The following is a 19,519-nucleotide window of genomic DNA, read 5'->3' on the forward strand; positions in this document are numbered from 1 at the left end:
ATTTATTTATTTATTTGACAGAGAGAAATCACAAGTAGATGGAGAGGCAGGCAGAGAGAGAGAGAGGGAAGCAGGCTCCCTGCTGAGCAGAGAGCCCGATGCGGGACTCAATCCCAGGAACCTGAGATCATGACCTGAGCCGAAGGCAGCGGCTTAACCCACTGAGCCACCCAGGCGCCCAAAAGTTAATTATTAATGGCAATTTGTTTAATACTAAATTATGAGTAGCCACTTAATACCTCAGGCCATCCACCAAAAATAGTCAGTTCGCTAATATTTAATGCCTGACACTGCACTAAGTGAAAACTACATTTGGATGTTCCCATTACCTACTGAGTTTTGAGTCCTATACAATTTTAACTAGTTCAGGGTCCTGGCAAAGCAAAATCAAACTTTATTATATTTAAATGTGTTCTATGTCTTTTGGTCCCTACATGGGGAATAATTCTGGGAAGCCCAGGAAATTCTAAAATTTGGCAACACAGAGTTATGCATTGCCATTATCTTTTTTAATGAGCTGGGAGTGGTGAGGAATAGGAAGGAAAAGGATGACTCAGGGTCCCCTGCTCACCAAGGATTCATGACTTATCCAAATACAGAGAAGCCTTTACCACTTTTATTCCCTATCCTAAAGAGAACACTGGAATATATTGAAAATAATCATATTCAATTGATTATATTTCAGAAAGCAAAAAGCGTGTTTTTTGTTTTGTTTTCATATACACAAAAATCATGGGAAGCTACATAAGAACACCATATAAATACTACTACACATTTATAAATGGGCCATGCAGGCTCACCTCATAGGAACTCTAAGAACTATTTCCACTAGGCTAGTCACATTTCCACATGTGATCACGGACCACATTTGTTAATTCCAGTGTCAATGTTAGATTTGTCATCCTCATTTAAGGGAACCAGCGCAACTTCTGTTAGGTTGTTGTCAGTTGATGTATATTGAGTATGTGTTCCATCTTTGGTTCCTGACGAAAATATGTAAATGATGATATTTGCGTTATTAGAGTGGTGTTTCAAATTTAACTTTAAGCACTTTGAGTCTAGAAAAGCAAAAGTGTATCATTGTGAGAGGACATTTGCCTTCCTCCCAGGAGAAAACAAGTGAGGAGGAAACTATACAAAAGCATGTCTGAAAATTAGCAAGGATGCTAATCCCCCGAAAAGACACTCAGGAAGGAAAGCATACCTAATAAATTTGAAATGTTTTTATATTATTTCAGTTTTAAAGTCACCATTTAAATACATCATGAGTTATTTATACCATCTGTTATACAGATATCAATGAGAGACTAGTTGATCAAATTGCTAAGGACATCTGTTCCATTTTATTAAAATTAAAGTTCATATTTCACAGTGGAAATACTCTGAACCTTAATGAGAGATTCTGGTTTCCTTTGTAGTTCAAGGGAAGGTACTGTCTTTTCTACTTCCAACAAAATTCAACGTACCTATAGTAACATTAGCAAACAGACTAATGCTCGGATATTGTTATTCTCGGTTAAATATTTTTCCTAGATTCCATTAGTATCAGTCACTACTGGATGTTTGTGATACAAAGATGGTTAGGATATGGTCCCTACTTTTAGGGAGCTTTGGTTATACCGCTGAAGACAAACAAATAAGCAGATGGTACAGTGCAATCACATGATAAATGGAAGCATAAACCCGGGGTTACATAGAGGAGAAGCTGGACCTAGCTGGGGGGGCTAACTTGGAGGGATAAAGGTGGATATTTGAGAATGTTACAAACTGATTTCCATCTTGAAAGACTAGCTGAAATGGCCAGGCAGAGAGGAAGGAGGTCAGAATGCATATTGAATAAGAGAAAAGCTGCCCATCTAAAGGCATGGAGGAGAGTGAATTGTCTTGTTTGGGGAACTGGAAGTAATTGGAGGTGGCAAGAACAGTCTGGGTTTTTGTATAGGAGTTAGGAGAGTTGAAGACTGTGGCTGAAAGGCCAGGGAGGGGCTGCATGGTGACCAGCTTGTTGTGATTCCCTTGGTAAGTTTGACTTACTCTTCAGGCTATGAGGAAACAAAGCGTGGAGGAGGCTAGGTTGGACTTGTTGCTGGCTGTTCCAAAGAAAAGACTGGAAAGGAATTAAAGTAGAGTAGGTAAATTGTAATTTGTGTTATAATTTGTGGCAACCCAACAAGGAAAATGCCAGAAAGGTACAGTGTTTTTCATTGGGATAAAGAAAGAGTTCTGGTGCTCACTTTGGAAGAAACACGTAGTAAAATTGGAACTATACAGAGATTAGCATGATCCCTGAACAAGGATAACAGTGCAAAGGTGTGAAAATTCCTTATATTTTTGTAACCATGTGGACTGGCGGATGTTAACTATACTTTTTGTGGTGATCATTTTTGCAATATTGCAAAATATATATATGTACTTTATCTATCTATCTATCTTAAATTTTGAAGATAGATAGATAAATATATATATAAATTTTATAAGCATATATATTTTTTATATATATTTATATATTATATATATATCAAATCATTGTGTTTTAATCTTAATAGAATGTTATATGTCAATTATATCTCAATAAAACTGGCAGAAAAAGGAGCTATATTTTTCTATTCAAAAGGGCAATAATGAAAATAAACCCTATACAGCTTTAGAAATAAAAGAGCAGAATCAAAATCCAAGGATGGTGAAAGAACCGAAGGGTCAGTTTAATATTAACCACTGTTTATAAGATGATAGGATCTTACAGTATGATATTATTGAGTTATAACATATTTTTGATCACAGGAGTGTTAAGTAAAAAGCAAGGCCTCAAGCCAAGTGACATGTGTTAAAAAACAAAATTCAAATAAGTGAATTTAAAGATCTAACTGGCTTTATGAAATGATTCACAAATCGGCAGCATCCCACCTACAAGTAGAGGGAATCTCTGAGGAGTTGCACAAAATGGAAGATTTTTCTGGAAAGAGGGTAGGGCAAGAAAGTGATTAGCAAAAGAAAAGGATTATTATGGACAAGGTTGCTTTTCCTGAGGGGAAGTGGAGGGGATCTTATCATGCAGATTACTTCCTCTGCCTTTGGGAGTTGGAGAGATCCCCTGCCAGACTCATTGAAACCCATCAAAATATTCTTGACTGATGAAGACTAGATTTCTGGAGGTGATTGAAACTGCAAGTAAACTGGATATTGAGCCTAGATTTGAGGACTGGGCCTAAATGACACATTTTGTGTCTGTGGTATCCTTTTTAACACACCTGTAAGTCCTCAAGGGAAGTACTGGGGACAGAATGAGAGCACAGAAACAATATAAAGGGGGAGACAGTAGAAGGATTCTTTTCAATGGTTGTTATTTCTGTGCATTTGTTGGTTGTTTGTGATAAACAAACAGGTACTTTAAGACTCTTAGCCTGAGAACTGTTTAGGGAGTGACATGGAAGCAGATACTGCTTAGATGCTCTTCTGCCCGGATGCTTTGGGTTAGCGTGCAGTGGAGGAAGGGTAAGTATGACAGGGAATCAGTTAAGTGATACCAACTGAAATTACGGGGTGGTTCAGGGACAATAGAACTTATTGATGGTAAATTCAGGTTAGATGAATTTAGCATTGACACAGTTTGTCACATCTGTTTAAAGCCAAGTAGGGAACATCTTGGTAGACAGGATTAGAGGTCAAGAGAGCGGTCTGTTTTATTTTGATGAGTCATACTCAACTCTGTTCACCTCACTGAAAGTAAACTAGATTTGTTTTGGGTTTGTTGCTTGTTTTATGTGAAGGAGCAACATAGAAGAGGGAGACCAGATTGACAAATAACTAAGTTCTTGCTTGGAGTGAGACTGACCGGTCACAGCTCATTCAATAGTGAATATGAATATATAACAAGTTCTATCTCAGTCTAGTAAATGCTGCCTAGCACCCGTGTGATGCCTTCAGATTTGTATCTTGATGGGGTAGCAATGGTCGTTTGGTTATGAAGGTTTGTTTTCTTTAACTTCTTTAGTTTTCAAATGGTTCATTTTATTAACATTCAGCGTATACTACAAGGCTCAGTTATTTCTCTTAAATTTTGAAGACAACACGCTATGCTTTGAGATACTTTAATCCTTTTTGGTTTATCTTTAATCCCTTGTATTCTATGTTCATAGGAATATTTTTGGTCATTTAACTTACTGAAAGAGAGACCTTTCCACAAATCTGTTTTATTACGACTTATTCCAAAGGGTAGATTATTGCCTTTGAAAATGCCTTAGTTCACTATCTAATTTGTCTTTTAAAATGTCTTAGTGTGTTATAAAATACTGTTTTATTCCAATATGGGTAATGCCCTCAGGATCACTACTTTAACCCAATTTTCCTGCCCCTTCTTACTCCTTTCATTATATTACCATTGTAAATACTAAATAGTCTTCTCCCTTTTTTTTTCTATCTCCGAAATTTCTCTACCTAAATTTTGTTAAAAACACGCACCCATTTTGCTTATGAAATTGGCTCCTACATGCTATAGCTTCCAAACTTTGGAGACAATATGTAACAAAAATCAAATATGAATATCTTCAAATTGTCATGTATAATTAGGATTCTCAGACAACCATGCCATTATCAATGTGTAGCACTGACTAATAATAAGAACAGTAATACTGTCATTTATATTTTAATGGCACCTATTGGCTTCCAAAGAATGTCAGTATATTTTACCTTTTCTGGTAAAGCTGCCCTACCTTTCAAGAGTGTTGATATCAAGTAAATTTATAGAAATACCTTATTCCTTCCTCATTTTTTTTTTCTTCCTGACTTCTTTTAATACTCCTGCTACTCCCTTGCTTGGCTTCTACCTTCATCATAAATGATAAATGCTCTAGGATCTAGTCTCTTGTGTGTTACTCATTTTCTATTTGAAGTTTCTTGTAGCCCTGGCTATTCCTCATCCAAAGCTAACCCATGGACATATCAAAGCAAAGGTAATCTGCCTGTACCCTATCTTATGTATACCTGAGTCACATTTACTCCCATCCTATCTTCTTTCATTTGAAAGATCCTATCTCTCATATTTGCCTTTAATTTTATGGTATTCAAGCTTTATCCTTCCCTAAATAATTTGTCTTGGGATGCTCTTCATGCTTTGTTTACACTGTGCTTATCTATGCTCATATAATTTTAGTGTCTTGGGAGTCAATCCTGAAACGTTTAGGGCCAGCAAGGAAACTGTAGGTCATGGCAAGAGGATATTTGAATAATTACTTAGAAGTAATGCGCAAGCATTTAAGTCAAAATCTTCCAGAAACTGTGTCATTGACTTCCTAACCTAAAACAGAAAGGCTCAAGGTATTTCTAGCGTCTTAGAAGAAGATATGGGAGCGATTTTTGAGTATGCCATGCTTTTTCTTGATCCTGATTGGAAAACTAGGTACTCTTCTCCCAGACCTCATCTACAGTGTGATCAAAGTTCCATCTCCACTGTCCAGAGAACCTGCTATCACGGCACTACCAAGGACAGCGTGCAGATTGTACATGAGGGAAGCTGTTTTGCTACACCTTCTCTAGGCAAGCCTGGGGTAGAAATACACATATGCCCACCCGGGCAAATACAATAGATGATTTTGTTAACCTTTGTTACCAGTGCCTAAGGAAAGGTGAAAAGGAAAGACTGTTGACTCATCGGAGCAGATTAATCATTTTAGAACTAGCTGGGGAAAAACTGGCATGAGTCATGGAAGTGATGCACAAGAGAAATCATTAAGCTTTGAATGTTTACCTCTTCTCTCTGAGCAGTCCCTACTGACCGAGAAATGCATGCTGTTAATCATTAAGACATTCTCTTGCATTGCCAGTAAGCCAGAGTTGTTTCTTTCCACATCAGAGGAAGTTAAGGAAGACATCTATATGATGTGTCTGAAGATATTCTTTGTAGTCTATCAGTTTGTGGAAACTTCAGCATTTTTCCTAAGTAAGGTATTATATATAGGTCAGTTTTCTACAGGAATTGTACTAAACAGTGTGCTCTTTGCAGGAATTTCTAATTTATTATGCCTCAAAAACAAAATGGTCAGAGGTATAGGAGGTGTTGTCATTAGGTAATATTATAACTGGAAATAAGAATTCTACCAAAGTATTCAGGAATACTCCAGTTCGGGTAACGTTTGCCTTTTTATGGTCATATTTTTTATCATGCATTAACAGACTAAAAATTGCTTTTCTAAAAGTAAACTAACCATAGTTTTCCTCTCGGTGCTATAAGAGAATAGCTAGCATATGTTCATTAGAACTATTTCAAATGGAGTCCACTGGAGTTCACAGAGAACCTGCTTCACATTAATATGTTCTTTGGATAGTAATATCATGGCTAAATATGGAATAATTATCTATATATTTTTATTCTGACTTTAAAGAACTAAAATGAGCTCATCAGAAATGGGAATTTTGTCTGAATCACCATTTTGCTAGTCTACTAATAAGTTGGTAGAATCAAAAGCTAGAGGAAGAGAAAAAAAGAGAGAGAAACTAACAGATTGTTTCAATTTTTTTTCTTTCTGTTTTATAGTTTGTTTGCTTATAGATTTCCAAGTCAGTCTATATCTGAATTCAGAGCTATGGCTGCAACAAGAGTCTGAGACTCAAAAATCAATCAATCAATTTCTTTTCTCTCTCTCCCTCTCTCTCATTTCTGACACACACACACACACACACACACACACACACACACACACACACTCTGACACTCAAATGTAATGTAAATGGAGAATTGTTTTATCAGAGACAACTGAGACTCCAGGGATTTAAGCTTTCTAAATACCAGTAAAAAGTGTATTTGGTTTGATTCTACTGATCAAGAAGTTGCTTTTTGCCTCTGTTAAGTACTATTTGGTATTTGAATTTTCTGTGAAGTTGTATATGAGGTCAGGGAGTCCACACCTTATAAAACCTACATTTGTCTAAGGCTTATGTGGACTTAAGGAGTCAAAGCAGAACATTCTCTCAGAGCAGTAACTCTGACACAGAAGCCTCACATACCAAGAATACATTGAGTACACATCATAGGATAAGAGCTTTAAGTTGGAATTAGGCTTCTAAAAATAACTGCAAGTGCTCAATCTTTCTGCTTTTTACACAGTGGAGGATTTCCTAGGCTTATCCTGTTAGATTGCATAATCAATATACCAAGTTCTAGCATTGCTTATGATTTATGGCTTTGTTTGTTTTTCTGCAATTTAAGGTCATGCCTTTAGAATTAAGTAACATGTGCTGTTGCTGATTTGTGTAATTACTATTTTGCTGTAAATAAGAAGGTGAATTTGGGGCACCAAGGTGGCTCAGTCAGTTAAGTGTCTGCCTTCTGCTTAGGTCATGATCCTGGACTCTTGGGATTGAGCCCCACATTGGGCTCCCTGCTCAGCAGGGAGTCTGTTTCTCCCTCTACCCTTCATCAGACTCCTGCTCTTGCTCATTCTCAAATAAATAAATAAATAAAAGAAGATGAATTTAAAAGCATTTTCTTTCTTTCTTTCTTTCTTTCTTTTTTTTTTTTCTTTTTCTTTCTTTTTTTTTTCTTTCTAATTTCAAGCTGCCTCTACTACAGACACACACAAATGGGACTGTGGTTGAAGCTGCAGGTTCTATGTTCTGCAACTGTTACATAAACTTATGCTTCCCACACTCAGACTCATCTCTTCTAATCTGGAGCAAAGCTATTTTTGTGGGTTGAAATGTGCCCCCAAAAAAGATTTGTTGAAGTTATAATGCCCAAGTGGCTGCCAATGTGACCTCATTTGTGAATAAGATCAAATAGATGTCATCAAGTTATGATGAGGTCATCAGAATGGGCCTTAATCCAGCATTACTGTTGTCCTTACAAGAGGAGGGAGACATCCTGTGACAACAGCAGCAGAGATTGGAGTGATATGGGCCGCAAGCCCAGGAATGCCAATAATTACAGCCTCCACCAGAAGTTGGAAGAGTCAAAGGAAATCCGGCTGATTTTACTACCAAAGTTTTAGGTTACAGAACAATGAGAGAATAAATTTCTTTGGCTTAAAAAAAAAAGAAAACATCTTTCTAAAGTAACAGGATAATTTTAACCGGTATCATTTATCTTTTAAACTTGTGATAGAAATAACTTTAGCGTAGGGAAATAGTTTTCTATACAATTAATTAGCCACTGACCTAATAAGCATGCATATTTCTGAAATAGGTAACTATGGTAATTTCGGGTAATACAGATGACAGTGGATGCCCTCATCATTTTGCCCGGAAAGAACGTAATAGTAATTAGACTTGTAATATCACTTTCAAAATGGCGATGGTTTAACCCCAAGCCATGGTTGATTTTTTTCCCTCTTAAATACCCATATGTAAGCAGAGTACAGGATAGCAATTATTAAGCAATTACAGCTTAAATTACAGCTATACTGTGTCTGCACTTGGCAGGTCAGAAACCCAATAGGAAGATACTGCATCTTATCATGAGGCCATAGACAAGTTAATGAAACTCTGAACTTTATCCTCCTCAGTAAAATGAAAATAATAAAGGCTGTTCTAGCTGTTATAATGTTGCTGTGATCATCGTCAGGTCAAATTAGATACTTATTGTAAGAGATCTATATAAACCATGCTTGACGTTTTTGTTGGTAGTGGTGTTTTGATTATTGTAGTGACTATGTCAAGCTAATGGAAGCAATACTTGCAGGCATGTAAAGACATGAGCGTTTTTGTTTGTTTGTTTGTTTGTTTGTTTGTTTTTCAATCCTTAGGCAAACTGGATGAGACCATGGGCAAGTAACAATATTTTCTGACTTTGATATGTATTGTTCCTTGCATATTAGATTAAAATGGAGTTGGATAGTATGAATATACTTATTTATGTGTGTATTTAGCTAGTTGGTTATTTTAATCACAAAATTAGGGATATTCTTAAACTCCATTTGCTCATAAGAAGGATAGCCTAAAGTTTTGCACAGATCTCCTGCAATTCCAACTTTTTATGAGTCTATAGCTATGTCAGTCTACCGTAGGGAAAAAAAAAATTGTTTCATGGGTCAAATCTTTTATTTTATTTCACTCTCCCTTCTTAACTCTGGTGGCTGAGCCCCAGTCCAGTAGCAAATCAAGGTAGAAAAAGAAAAAAACAGAAAAATTTATCATACCATGATGCTACTACATGGATATATTAAATGTTAAGGAGGGCAAATTCTACCATTGCTAGGGTGTGATTTCAGAATCTGTTATAGATGAAAGTTTCATTTTTGGAATAATGGAAAAACTAGTTTAACCTCAACATCAGTAACCAATTACTAAGTTTCTTGCCAGCTTACACATTTCTTTTCTACATGGCTTAAAATTCTCTATAGTTATGCTGATCTCTGAACATCAGATTCTAATAAACTTCTTCATGATGTGTATGTTTGTAAAGAGATTAAAATTGTACCCAGCAGTACAAAGTACTATAAACAAGTTGTTAAATGAAAACACACACAGGTACACACACTATTAATAAATTTAGACCCTCATGCAGAAAACTACGCTAGATAAAATACACCTAAACACTGTACTATGTACCAGTGCTTTTATATACAGCCACTGTATGTACCAGCCTTTTATATAATGCCTCTCATTTAATCTTCATAAGAAGTACAGATTCTTTATACATTACACATCTGTCACACAATTAACATATATGCAGATTATCTAGGATGAAAAATCCAATGCCATGTTTCATATGGTAACGAACATTTATATAAACCAATAATTGCATATGTAATAATTTATGTTCTCATTACTTTTTAAAAGTTTATTTATTTTAGATAAAGAGAAAGAGAGTGGGTGGGGAGGGGCAGAGGGAGAGGGAGAGAGTCTCAAGCAGACTCTGAACTGAGTGCAGAACCTGTCCCAGGGCTTAGTCTCACCACCCTGAGGTCACGACCTGAGCCAAAATCAAGAGTTGGATGCTTAACCACTGTACCACCCAGGCACCCCTTATGTTCTGATTATTAACACCAACCACCCAAGGGCTCCACTCAAGCTGATAAAATTCTGAACTCCTGCTTCTTTTATATCCCAGGTGGCTGCTTTCCTTAAAAAGAGCAGAAATTTGAGCCTAGAGAAAAAGATTACAGTTCTTTGTTTTACTTCAATTTCGCTTTAATTTTAGCAGTTTTTAACACTACCAATATGCTAACGCCTCTAATTAGCAGAGTTAAGCAACTTGAGAATGCCATCAAAAGAGATGATCTACTAATTTGAAAATCACCGATGCAGAGTTACTTTCCTAAAACCCATACAATGATTTTAAAAGTGCATATCAAATAATAGCCCTGGAGAAATGACATCACTCCTCATGTTCCTTTGGCCAGGTGCTAGCGGATGCGCACGGCATCGTTTCGTGGTTCAGATTGAACCTGCCTCTGCCTCTCGTATGCCTTGCCTGGAAGGCAAGAACATCCTTCCAGGAGACTTTTCCTATTTGGATACAAGGAACATTTACTCCATACCAGGCTTTGGGGATGGGAAGAAGGGAAGAAAACCCTTTGAGGGTTCTTGGCCAGTAGGAAACTACTGAAGTGAAGCACAATTGTGTGAGCCAACATCTTCATTGGCCTCAGACTTTTTTTTTTAATTTTTTTTAATTTAAAGATTTTATTTATTTATTTGACAGAGATCACAAGTAGGCAGAGAGGCAGGCAGAGAGAGAGGAGGAAGCAGGCTCCCTGCTGAGCAGAGAGCCCAATGCAGGGCTCCATCCCAGGACCCTGGGATCATGACCTGAGCCGAAGGCAGAGGCTTTAACCCACTGAGCCACCCAGGCTCCCCCTGGCCTCAGACTCTTGAGGGGATTTTCCCTCAGAGGTTTTCTCTGATGAAAATCTGAGATAATTTTTCCTCTAAATTCCCTCAGGGTATATAGTGAGAGGTTCCCTTTTGCTAGTTGAGATGAAAACATATATTTTAGAGAATTTCTGTGCTATGGTTATATTCTTTAAATGTTCAAAAATTCTGCATTAGAATTATGAATTTTATTTATATAAATGGTTAGGAAAGATGAGGCTATGATCTTCAGAATGGAGATGGTTTATACTGTGGTACAGATACAGCTATGATTGAATTTCAGCTTTCCTGTTGACAAGTGTATGACTTTGAGCAAATCTCTTAATTTTTCTAAGCTTTGCATTCCTTACTTGTAAGAACAATATCAGGTTTCAAGAATTTTATGAGGAACAGTGATTTGATATAAGAGCACCTTGCGAGGAGTAAAGTACTCAGTGTATGCTAATCTCTCCCATTGTTCTTTTATATTTATGCATATATATAAAATATGTTTACTGATATTTATGTGTGCAAAAATATGTAGATATATTTGTTTCTATTTACTTGCCCAAACAAGCAATAAAAATATTTTGCTCAAAGCACTAATTATAGAAAAATCACACTTAAAATCTTGAAATACCTGATTTAGAGCCTTTCTATAAGTACTAGTGAACACTTAATCTAAAAATTTGAGCTAGCAGACTCGCCAAATTAAAAAATAACTTATTGATGTGTCTAATTTTTATTTTATCTTATTTATTTTTTCGGGAGAGAGCAGTTGAGGGGGGAGGGGAAAACAGTGAGGGGAGGAGAGAGAATCTTAAGCAGGGCAGAGCCCCATGTGGGGCTCAATCTCACAACCCTGAGATCATGATCCAAGCCAAAATCAAGAGTAGGATGCATAACCAACTGAGCCACTCAGGCATCCCATGTTTAATTTTTATTTTAAAACAATGCAACCAACATTAAAAGAAATATGAGAAAAAATATCTATGCTCTCAAGCATCATTAAATTTTAATTTATAAATCTACTTAATGCTGATTTTGTATTTTATCATCATTATTGAAGCAGGGAAACGTACACTTAGAGTTTGAGGGATTAATTGACCAAGGAACAAGTCTGGAATTTAAAATGACCAAACATCACTCTTTTTATAACAACAGTAGTCTTCTTATGCAATAATTTTATATTTTATTGCTGAAAACTATTTGAACTTTTCTATAAGGCAGAAGGATGGATGTCAGAGCTATAAATGTTTGTAAGCAGATCAAAACAGTACAAATAAAAAACATAAATACATTTCTCCAACTGAAAATTATATGTAATTGTATATTATTTTTTAAGGTGTTATTTCTAGAAATCAGTTATATATATAATGCAGTTATATATTTTGGAGATAATGTTATCAAGAATACAAATATCCATTTTAAGAATTCAAGATCTTCTATCATGTGAATTGAAGGGAAATAATTCATTACTTACTAAAACATTTAAAATATAGTGCTAATGTTATAGAAAAAGGTTGACGAGTTATGAAATCAAAGCACAGTGTTGGTAGGTTCTCTTTCTTCCTGCTTACAGTGACAATAATGTTAAAAGCATATCTATACTGGGTGGGAGAGACGACATCATATATAGTTTTTTAAGAAATATTCTTCCTTGCTATCTGCATTTTAACTTTACACATAACATAGCTGTCGGTCATTTCCCTGAGTCTTCTTAAGAATTACATGTACTGTGTTTCTACTGATCAGTTCAAATTAGGATGGCCTCAGTGAGTTGATCTCCACTTGTCTTCCTACTGATATTATTATTTACTATGATCTATAGCAAAATGTCACAAATAATGTTTAATTCAACTAAGATAAAGACCTCCTCAAAGATGTTTCTTAAATGTTTGTTTGTAATCAATCCAATAATTCTAGAGGTTATATTTCGAAGTATACAAAATACACTTATTTTGTTCAAAGAACAAAAATGCTCAAATGAATTATTAAAAACAATTGTACTTCTTTTCCATCACTAATCATTAGAAAGCTTGCTCCTAGTATCTATCCATTGTTACCATACTTTAGCGTGCAAAACCGATGAAGAACAGCAATTTATTATCTTGACTCCATTCTCTTATATAAAGATAAAATAAAATCATGGCATGTTCTAGTGACCTTACACTTTGGAATTGGTGACCTGTTATGCTCCACTTCTTGTGACTTCAGAAAGATTATGTTCAGCTATGTTCCTTGTCTTGAGAACTTCTCAAAGTATTTTTCTATCTGATTGGCATTGTTGTAACTGATATAAGTGGTAAGTTCATTCAGTGGTTGAAGAAATAAACTGTAATTGATTAAAATTTGATATTTTAGTTGATGCATGTATTTCTGAGTCAAGTTCTGTATTTCCAATTTTGCTAAGATTTTGCCTACTTAACATATTCATACTTGCATTTGATTTCAAATGATAAAGCAGATTCATTAGTAGAATAGTTTGGCCTTCTAAATTAACAAAATTTTATTTCATATGTAGGATGATGGACCAGGGAAACTTGTTCCTGTGGCAGAATATACTAAGTGGCTTAGTTTGAGTTTGAATGTCCTAAGTCAGGAGGTCTAGAATAAACATTTCTTTTCTTTCTTTGCCACAGTCCTTCACCCTGATCCAAATTAAGTAACAACATAAAGTGTGTCAAACAAATGCTTAGAAAATAAGTTAAACTTGGAATATAAACATAATTTTTTTTTTTCTGTATGGAAGTTCCCAGATGGAATAATTAAATTTACTTATATATATTTCCGTTAATTGGGCTCAATATGCTTTCCTCAAAAAATAATTTCAAAGATGCCTCAGTGAAGTGAAGAATTAAATATGGGAACACTTCGATTAATAAAAAAGAATTAATCAGGGACGTCTGGGTGGCTCAGTCAGTTAAGTCGGCCTTTGGCTCAGGTCATGATCTCAGGGTCCTGGGATTGAGTTCCGCATCGGGCTCTCTGCTCAGCGGGGAGTCTGCTTCTCCCTCTTCCTCTACCTGCCATCCTCACTGCTTATGCTCTTTCTTTCTCTCTCTGTCAAATAAATAAATAAAATCTTTAAAATACCTTTTTTTAAATAATCTGTAAAGAACAATTTGTTGGCAGATCATTGCCTAAAATGAAATTAAGCAAAACCTTAATTAAATCAGAGTTAACAGGTAGTTTATTTGTTTACTTTCAATAGGATTCACGTTCAATGTAAGCTGGCCATATTTGGTTTGTATGGTAAATCGCTTGGAGTAGATAGTCTCCCGTTGGTGGTATTATTATTGATGTAGACTTAAATAAAACGAGCCATTTTTTTAAAGATGAAAGGAGAACAGCAACACGATAATAATAATAATAAAATGATGTCCTGGGAATGAAAACACTCTTGGATCTTCACCAGACCCTACCAGATCTAGTTTTTCTTTCTTTAGGTCTCCTCTTTGCCTGTTGTTCCTTTCCTACCTTAAAGAAGGGCTGCGTGTGAGAGTTGGACTGACCAGTTAGTTTTGCAATCTTCATATTTTGCCTGAAATTATAATAGGTTTATAAAATCAAGAGCACTGTCACATAGTAGCTAATAGTATTGTTTCTAGAACCAGGCTGGGTTCAAAACAATGAATCCTCCACCTACGAACTTGTAACCTTGGGCAAGTCACTATGTTCTCTGCTTCCTTGTTACCATTGAACAAGTGATGAGAAGCATGATATCATGGTAAGATTGATGAATTTAATGTAATAAGTGGTACTTTGAACAGTTTAGAGCCCTATATGTTGTTCCCATCAGAATGTTTTTCAAGTATAACCTTGAAAAATGTATTTTATATTCCAAGTTTAACTAATTTTCTAAACATTTGTTTGACACACTGTTTATGTTGTTACTTAACTCACGTGTGTATTTTTTCACGGCAGTCAACCTACCTTTCTGGGTTGAGCTACTATGGTTGGGGTTGTAATGGTGGGTGGGGCTGGTGGGGAGGGTTGGAAGGATTAAAGAAGAGGGAGATAACGGTATAAGATATCATTCCTCCACTTGGGATTCTCTCCTCAGCAGCCTCTGAATCACATGGCTGCTGCCTAAACACTGATGTTCCATCATGAGGGCCACATTGGCCCTCATACATGCAATGTGCATCGACACAATTCAGTGTGTAAAAAGAATGATTCTGGTCTTGTAGGAATAACAGAAAAGATCCCTACACCTCATCAGTCTCTTCTGTTAAGAAAAGCCTGAATTGTATGAATCTTTCTAAATTTTCCACAACCCCCTGAATTATTCTACTTTCCTTTTTCTTTTACCATTTCATAAAAATCTAATATGCTACATTCAATAGACCTTATCTTCTCAAAATTATTTACTGTTGTTCTTATTTCATACTCTATGCTTTTATGCTCGTTCAGTTTTCATTTCACCTCCTTTAAACTTACAATAGCTTTTAAACTGACTTCTTTATCTAGTCATTGTTAAATCCATCCTCCATACCAGGATTTCTCAACCTCATCAAGGCTGGTACTTTCGGTTAGATAATTCTTTGCTGTGGAGAAGTTCTCGGTGAATTGGAGGCATTTAGCAGCTTCACTCGCCTCTACCCATTAGAAGATAATAGCACTTCCTCCAGGGGCACCTGCATGCTCAGTCAGTTAAGTGTTGGATTCTTGGTTTCAGCTCAGGTCATGATCTCAGGGTCCTGAGATGGAGCCCCACGTAGGGCTCCGTGCTCAGCGTGGTTTGTGCTTGGCATTCTCTCTCTCCCTCTCCCTCTGCCCCTCCCCTGCTCACACATGTTTGCTCTCTCAAAGAATAAATAAATAAATCTTTTTAAAAATTGCACTTTCTCCAGTTATAAAAACCAAAAATTCGACAATGTTCCCTGGATGACAGGATCATCCTCAGTTGAGAACCTCTACTCAACAGTTCTTCATGATCACTCATCTTGAAGCACAGGTCAGCTTTTATCATTTCCTGCTGAAAAATTTTCTGAGGCTTCCCATACTAGACTGAAAAATCTTCTGACCCCCTCCGTTGCTGGCCATCACTCTGTTTCCTAGTGTATTCCAGTTTTGTATCTTCTCTATAATTTATGCTGGCTGATCTATGAGCCAATCTGTCTTCAGATAGATAGGCAAGCAGACAGGAACTTTCTGGGTTTGGTGACTGTCTTCACCCATAGCTTCCCCCTGGGTACCATACATGCACAGCATCATGTATCCACATTTTTACTTTAAAACATGGTCTTCCTCAAATTTCTTCACATAGTAACTCGGTTGGAATCTCTGCTGGAATTAAGAAAGGTCTTTGCTTTATACGCATATAGATTCTAAAAAAAAAAAAAAAAGATTCTAAAGTCACTGTAATTTGAGATGATACCAGTATAGAAATAGTCAAAAATATTTGTGTAACAAAATATTGAGTTCAGAAACAAACACCCAACATGTAGAGACAATATAAAACAAAGGAAGCATTTTTTATGTCACTGGGGACCAGATAGTTTATTGAAAGTTGCATGCAGTCTCAGTAAACAATTCTTTCAGAATGAATCAAAATGTGAACTTTGTTCCACATGCCTCCACCCCCCAAAAATCTCTTGGATAAAAGAAGTAAATATAAATAAATATAAAAATAACATAATCTCTAAAATATTTACATATGAATCATCTCGGATTTAGGGAGATCATTTTAACTCATACAGAAAATTCAGCAGCTCACAGGGAAATTACAGATTTATTTTCCTACATAAAATAGTCAAAATGTTGGAGCACTTGGATGGCTGAGTTGGTTGACTGTCCAACTCTCAGTTTGGCTTGGTCATTATCTCAGGGTCCTGAGATCATCCCACGGTGGGCTTCATGCTTGGTGGGATGGTTTGCTTGAGGATTCTCTCTCTCTCTCCCCTTCCCCTAACTCATGTACATTCTCTCTCTCTCTCTTTCCTTCTCTCTCTAAATTAAATAAAAAGAATTAAAATGTGTGGCAAATTATATCATTAAAAAATAGCAAAGAGTAAATTAGGAATAGATATTTAGATCAAATAAAGAATTGATATCCAGGGGCACCTGGGTGGCTCAGTGGGTTAGGCCTCTACCTTCGGCTGAGGTCATGATCTCGGGGTCCTGGGATCGAGCCTCCCGCATTGGGCTCCCTGTTGGGCAGGGGAGCCTAATTCCCCCATCTCTCTGCCTGCCTTTCTGCCTACTTATGATCTCTCTCTCTCTGTGTTAGATAAATAAATAAAATCTTAAAAAAAAAAAAAAGAATTGCTATCCAGTCTTCAGTTATGTATTATAAATTAATAGCAAAAAAATAAGAATTTCACTGGAAATGAGAAAGTCCACTTGGTTAATAAGTATATGAAAGCATTCTCAAATTCCCTAGTCAGAGTAATGTAAATAAAAGTAACAGTGGGTGCTATTTCTCACTCGAATAGGTGAAAAAGTATTTTTACTTGTTTTTGGGAAAGTTACAGACTGCAAAACAGTCTGGAGATATATATATATATCATGACCTGAGCCGAAGGCAGAGGCTTTAACCCACTAAGCCATCCAGGTGCCCTTGAATGTGATTTTTTTTTTTTTTAATTTTATTTATTTATTTGACAAACAGAGAGACCACAAGTAGACAGAGAGGCAGGCAGAGAGGGGGGGGGGAAGCAGGGTCCCTGCTGAGCATAGAGCCTGATGCAGGGCTCGATCCCAGGACGCTGAGATCATGACCTGAGCTGAAGGCAGAGAGACTTAACCTACTGAGCCACCCAGGTGCCCCTTGGCAATATATTTTATAATTAGATTGAAAACTTTACTCTTTGACCTAACAAACATACTCCTGAGAATGTATTTGATTGAGATAAAGTACAAAGTTGTTTATTACAGAATAGTCTGTAGTCGCAGGAACTAGAAAACAATAAACAAATGGGAGAGATAACTATGACATCATCATCAATGGGTTATTACATAGTTATATGGACACTAGATTATTTGGAGGAATTTTCCTGTGATAAAAGCTGTATGCTGAGAAGTATATATGATATGATCCATTTTGGTAGAAAGAAAGGCCAAGATCTGTGTGTGTGTTTTGTATGTGCCTAAGGAGATAAATGAAAATGAACATGAGCACACATTCTTGCACAAAATTGTTTGGCTGTTATCTGACTGCATTCCTTTGGGAAATTGAAACTTTCTTCTCCAGCTCCACATACTGCTTCCCCTCAAAAACAAAGGAATAAACAATACAAACAAAATTAAAGAACAGTCTCCACTGGGCACCCCATTGGATTTTTGAATTATTCCCATTATATCTAAGTCCATCAAATTCCCTTGATGGACTTAGATATGCAACATGACCGGCTGACTGCCCCCATATAAGGAAGGGAATCTTGTACTAGATTTAGCAGCATAGTCAAAATTTATTTATTCACCCCTTCTTTCAACAACACTGTTTTCACCTAAAATAGTTAGTGTCTCCACTGAATCATTTAGAGTCTAACATGATCAATGAGACATGGCCCCAGCCCTAACTATGAGTAGTTGCCAGGCACATAAGATCATCATGTCCCAGACGAAGTCACGATGACAGGGGAATTAGAGTGCTGAGGGAGCCCAGAAGAGATTGAAAGCCAGTCAGAAACAAGCCACGCTTATTTTCTTTCAATTCATTCTTGGACTAGATCTTAGGAATTGAGGCCTCTGTTTATTTTGCAGTGTTGTTTGCAATGAGTGAACTCATTTTTATTATAGCAGTATATTACTGAGTTTAATTTCAGCAATTTTATTATGTCATTTTAAATAACATATACAGTCAAGATTTTTATAGAACACATTCCCTTGTATTGTATTTGTTCATCAAATACTCCATTCCTTGTTCCTGGAACATCTGGAATTCAGGGAACTTTGGGTTTGTTCATGAAAATAGTTACATATTTTCGTGTATGAAAAAAAGTGTAGGGAAGGAATTTTGTTTATTCATCAAAATGAGAACTTGTACATGGGTCCGTTATACTATGTGCATAGTATAGTATAATAAAAGATAAACATAATTTTATTTTCTTAAAGCTGAATCTCATTTTTCTACGTGTCTGTGTATACACACACACACACACACACACACATACATATATAGATCGATGGATGGGTGGATAGATAGGGCAACATTACCTCATTTTATAAATAACAGTGAATTTCAGTTTAAGAAAATTAATCCTTCCAACCAAATGGGGCTGGTTATTTTTTGTTCACAGCCACATGCGATTCCAAAGTTTATGAGGTTGGGCTTTTAAACTTTATCTTGTCCTCTCTTTAAATCTATACATTGGATTTTGGAAAACCCTGTTAAAACATGAACACAAAAGTTTAAATGTAGTCAGTGTATTTTTAAATAACTTACACTCTTCTGATAATTTAAGAATTCATTTGACAAAAGCAGGGATGTGGGGATGGGGTATGACCTTGTAGTTGCTCAGGCACACACTTCCAGGAGAATCTTGTGCTTCGTTACAAAGCTCAGCTGTTGCTATCTTGACATTCTTAATAATTTTATCTGTGAAGTTACATTTTGTAAGTGAAGTCCCTGGGACAGTGGGGCATGAATGTGAGCAGCCCTGGGACAGTGGGGTGTGAACTTGAGCAGCAGCGCTGCATGGGGGAAACTCAGCACTCACAGGTTCAGTCCTGTAGGCACAGTAGGCAACACAGAAGCCAAGTACTGCGCCTGACAGTGTGGTGTATG

At 36.4% G+C, this 19,519-nt stretch overlaps 1 protein-coding gene and 1 non-coding gene across 2 annotated transcripts in view; both read left to right on the forward strand.

Moving 5' to 3' along the window:
• The window catches only part of HCN1 (hyperpolarization activated cyclic nucleotide gated potassium channel 1), a 392,660-nt gene that overhangs the window by 248,644 nt on the left and 124,497 nt on the right, over window positions 1-19,519 (forward strand). The window lies entirely within an intron of this gene.
• Window positions 2,227-2,332, forward strand: LOC116587408. The gene has a single exon (XR_004284424.1). It is a non-coding gene; the product is annotated as a U6 spliceosomal RNA (small nuclear RNA).

The sequence above is a fragment of the Mustela erminea genome, chromosome 3 (genome assembly GCF_009829155.1).
Source record: "Mustela erminea isolate mMusErm1 chromosome 3, mMusErm1.Pri, whole genome shotgun sequence".
NCBI lineage: Eukaryota > Metazoa > Chordata > Mammalia > Carnivora > Mustelidae > Mustela > Mustela erminea.